This window comes from Aquarana catesbeiana, linkage group LG01 (assembly GCF_042186555.1).
Source record: "Aquarana catesbeiana isolate 2022-GZ linkage group LG01, ASM4218655v1, whole genome shotgun sequence".
NCBI classification, from domain to species: domain Eukaryota; kingdom Metazoa; phylum Chordata; class Amphibia; order Anura; family Ranidae; genus Aquarana; species Aquarana catesbeiana.
Window position 1 is genome coordinate 4,526,871 of NC_133324.1, and position 5,264 is coordinate 4,532,134.

The following is a 5,264-nucleotide window of genomic DNA, read 5'->3' on the forward strand; positions in this document are numbered from 1 at the left end:
AATCATGTCACCACCATTCCCACCCCTTCATTTATATTTATGCGAAAACTGTGGAAGTGAATGGGACTTTGAATGTAAATTCATATTAAACACCAACTTTTAAGACATGTAAAAAATTCTTTAAGCTTTAATCGATATCATAAAGGTTAAGAAGATATTCACACGTGATGGCTTTATACAGTAACTCTCTCTTTAGGCCTCGGGTTCCGAAGTATTGGCCAAGCGTTTCACAGGTTACCCAACTTCATCAGACCCTCGGATCCTCTAAAACAGTGGTTCTCAACTCCAGTCCTCAGGACCCCCCAACAGGCCAGATTATAAGTATTACCTTGGGGAGATGCAGACTAGAATACTGCAATCACTGAGCAGCAAATTATATCACCTGTGATGTATTTCAGTTATCTTGCAAACCTGGCCTGTTAGTGGGTCCTGAGGACCGGAGTTGAGAACCACTGCTCTAAAAGATGCCATGTGATAGATGTCTGGGATACTGGGTGCAAATAGTCTGCCAGTCCAGTGGAGACCACAACCAGGTCCTCCAATGCCCACAGCTAATCACAGGAGTTATCAGATGTACAGATCAAAATGATGACTGATTGTAATCTCACCCGGGCTCAAAATGCAGGAATTAGATAAACGTTGACTATCACATATCTGAACCATGTGACACATAAGGTCCTAGATGGAGTGGGTAGTGTGCTATTGAACCTGGGTATGTGTGCCTCTGACTGGATGGAAATATGACGATTTGTAAGGACCAATATTCCACTCCAATTTATGTAGTGGATAACAGCTTGAGAAGACCTCATTTGGTTAGGAGGACCATCGGGAACACCATTGGTCTTGTGCTGTGGGTCATTGGGGGGGTTTTCTGGTGGGATGGTGGGCGGCGGGCGTTGTGATTGACAATGGATCTTCAGCAAGGGACATATTTTAGGGATTTTTATTTTCTAATAAAGGACTTGGCCTTCGGGTGTCTTTATTTTTGGGTTACAGAGGGGAGGCAACAATCTCCAAAGAGGGCTTCCAGGTTCCAAAAAGCTCCTCATCCACAGACCCACCCACAACCACCAGGCAAGGATTGTGGGGTAGAGGCCTTTGTACTCCAGGGAACAAGGGAAAATCTGATTGTAGCATGTTCTGCTGGGGTTTTTCGCCTTCCTCTGGATCAACTGAGGGTATAAAATTGGGTATATTGGATTGTACGATATTTTTTATTTTATTTATTTTTATGGTTGAACCAGATGGACTTGTGTCTTTTTTCAACCTGACTAACTATGTAACTATGTAACTCAACATGTGGACAAGGGGCTTTGCCAGGGGAACCCCCATGTTGAGGGCATGTGGTATGGTACAGTATGTAAAATTTCCATCTTTCCTGTCTCCTGCCAGGTTACATGCACAGATTTGGGGTCTGGTATGGGTTCGTAGGGGGACCCCATGCATTGTTTTTGTGTGAGGTGCCTCTTAACATACAAACCCCTCTGAAGGTCCCCCAAAATACATAGCAGACCTTTGGAGGGGTCCTTTGTAAATGTAAGGGCTGCTGCAGCACTTTCTGTACATCACAGAGGTGTCCCTCCACAGGCAGGATTAGGACATCCCAAGGATTGGGACCCCACAGGATTAGGACACCCCATGGATTGGGACCCCACAGGATTAGGACACCCCATGGATTGGGACCCCACAGGATTAGGACATCCCAAGGATTGGGACCCAACAGGATTAGGACACCCCATGGACTGGGACCCCACAGGATTAGGACATCCCAAGGATTGGGACCCCACAGGATTAGGACACCCCATGGATTAGGACCCCACAGGATTAGGACATCCCAAGGATTGGGACCCCACAGGATTAGGACACCCCAAGGATTGGGACCCCACAGGATTAGGACACCCCATGGATTGGGACCCCACAGGATTAGGACATCCCAAGGATTGGGACCCCACAGGATTAGGACACCCCATGGACTGGGACCCCACAGGATTAGGACATCCCAAGGATTGGGACCCCACAGGATTAGGACACCCCATGGATTGGGACCCCACAGGATTAGGACATCCCAAGGATTGGGACCCCACAGGATTAGGACACCCCATGGACTGGGACCCCACAGGATTAGGACATCCCAAGGATTGGGACCCCACAGGATTAGGACACCCAATGGATTGGGATCCCACAGGATTAGGACACCCCAAAGGATTAGGACCCACAGGATTAGGACATCCCAAGGATTGGGACCCCCACAGGATTAGGACACCCCATGGAACTGGGACCCCACAGGATTAGGACATCCCAAGGATTGGGACCCCACAGGATTAGGACATCCCGAGGACTGGGACCCCACAGGATTAGGACATCCCAAGAACTGGGACTCCAAAGGATTAGGACATCCCAAGGACTGGGACCCCACAGGATTAGGACATCCCAAGCATTGGGACCCCACAGGATTAGGACACCCCATGGATTGGGACCCCACAGGATTAGGACACCCCGAGGACTGGGACCCCACAGGATTAGGACATCCCAAGGACTGGGACCCCACAGGATTAGGACATCCCAAGGATTGGGACCCCACAGGATTAGGACACCCCATGGATTGGGACCCCACAGGATTAGGACACCCCAAGGATTGGGACCCCACAGGATTAGGACACCCCATGGATTGGGTCCCCACAGGATTGGGACACCCCAAGGATTGGGACCCCACAGGATTGGGACACCCCAAGGATTGGGACCCCCCCCCAAGGAATGTTTTTTAAATGAATTTGATATTTTTAATGCTTCACTTTAACCATTTAAAAAAATAACATCTCCTGGTTGAATTGAATTTTTCAAGATGTATTTTGGCATTGGTCTGTGTTCCTCGGGGCAGTGAACCCCACTCCCCCCATGCTATTTTTATGACACCCCTGGGGCTTATTAGCCCAGAAAATTGACATTTTTAGTTTATTAGATTTGTCTCCTATTGATTCCGGTGGTGGTTTGGGTTCAGCATCCGGGATCATCACTGCCAGGCCAGGCCAGGACTCAGTCCAACCGACCAACCGACCAACCAAGTCACAACTCAAACCAGCCAGCTTACCTTCAGACGTGGAAATCAATTGTCAATGAACGTGAATGGTAAGTTCCTCCCTGAGGCTGGAAAGGTCAGAAAGGTTTATATTCCAGTGACCTTTGTATTATTATATTTTATCTTCCTTCCTTGTATCGGCTCCTCGTTATCGTATCTCCATGATAAGACCACGCCGCTCCCTGGTGATCTTTCATCTCCTCTATAGGTGTGCGCAGCCTATTGCATTAGGGTGTTTCAAATTTCAATTACACATCCATGTATGTGTATATACTGTATATCTCTATATAATATATATATATATATATATATACACAATCTTCCTTGCGGCCCTCTGCCCCGCCGGTACATTATCTCCCTGCCTGCAGATTCAGTGAGAGAGAAATTCTTCCACACTTCTCTTATGTAGCGCTGCCCCCTAGAGGGCCGCTGAGTTGTTGGGTGCCCCTGTTCCTGCACAGCCAGGCAACACCCGTTTCCCACCTTTCTCATGTAGTCAGTAACCAGTCAATGGGCGTGTTTTTGTTGTTTTTATTGGGAGGGGAGGAAATAACTTAGATGGGGATGAGGGATTACGGGGTGCCCGACTTGACTTGGGAAAGCTTCATTCTTTCTTTATGTACACAGCAATGTGTAACTAGGACTGCACCCCCTCCGGGATAGTAGAAGTCTCTCATGGATCTGTAGCCAAGTTACCCTTTCAGGAGCTCTATGTTCCCTCGGCGACACTCTCAAAAGCCCCGAATTGGCAGTAAATACCGGCCCTCCTGGCTGCCTTGAGGAGTGTAGAGCAAGGGAAAGCTTGCTGGATATTGCATCTGGCAGCTCTCTTCCTAGAGTAGGCCCTGGGGTGGTAATCACTTGGTTCCTTCATCCTGCTTGGCAAGATGTCTCTGGTACAAGACTGCAGGGTGGTGAGGATTCCTCTCACCAGCTTCCTTTTCCTCTCTGCAATTCCAGCCTGGAGGCAGAGCCCCCTTTCCCCGGGGGTCCCCCCCCCCCCCAGGCCTCACGACTCCAGCTCAACACTCCATCTTCCACCCGAAAACAACCACCCACTGGCCAGGCTCTTCAAAATTTATAGACCACTCTGCCAGGCCTCTTGCCCTGGGGATTGGTCAAACTCCCATAAATATTCAGATCTCCCTGTTACACATTTTTTTTGGACATGTAGGTCCCTGACCCCTTTTTGGACAGAGGTTCCGTAAGTTTACAGATCGGGTGCTTCCCAAAACCCTCAAATTCTTCCTTTTACGCCACCTTTAAAATCCGAGTAAGGCCTACAGGAAATCCATCCTACTTCTACTGGTCACAGCAGCGAAAACCCGTATCCCCCTGTTTTGGAAGCGGGCGGAGCCTCCGGGAGTGGCGGTCTGGTTGAAGAAAGTAGCTGATATCAGCAAAATGGAGGATCTGGTGGCCACAGATAGGGGTCTCAGAGAGCAGTTCCTCAAGAAATGGTTCTACTGGCACGAGTTCTTCTACTCGAAAGAATATGCACGGCTGCTGATTTAATCCCCTCACAAAACGGTAAAGAAGGAGGGAAGTCCGGGATGAGTACAAGGGTGCTGGCGGGTGACTAGAGGAAGATCCCCTTTCTTCCTATATCTTTTCACCCCAGTCTCAGCCCCCCCCCCCTATATCTTTTCACCCCAGTCTCAGCCCCCCCCCCCCCCCCCCCCCGGCCTTTTATTTTTTTCTCTTTTTCTCTCTCTCTTCCTCTCTTACTATGCCTCCCTTGGTTGTTCTTCTTATGAGGTGGTTGACTTGCGGGTCACACCCATTTTCCTCGCTATTAAAAATTAAATGATATTATGCATATTAAACTGCTAGAGATACAGTTAGCTCCTCAGCCCGAAGTCCGCTATTTACTCTATGAGTAAAAGTTTTTGTTATAAGGAGGTCATCGTTGCCTGTTGTAGATGGTTGGACCCGTCGAGGTGATATACAGTATAAACAATGTTGTTGTGATCTCTGTACCACGGTATGCTCATGTTTTCTGCTAATGAAGAATTTATTTAAAAAAATATTCAGATCTCTGCCTCTGTTCCTCTGCCCACTAGCTTCTGGAAGTCTCCATGGACCTGAAGAAGGCGATTATGGACTGATCTGCAGAGCCCTCCAGTCTGAACTTAATCTAAACCCACAGCAATTCCCAGACTCACCTAACTACATACATTTTCCTACC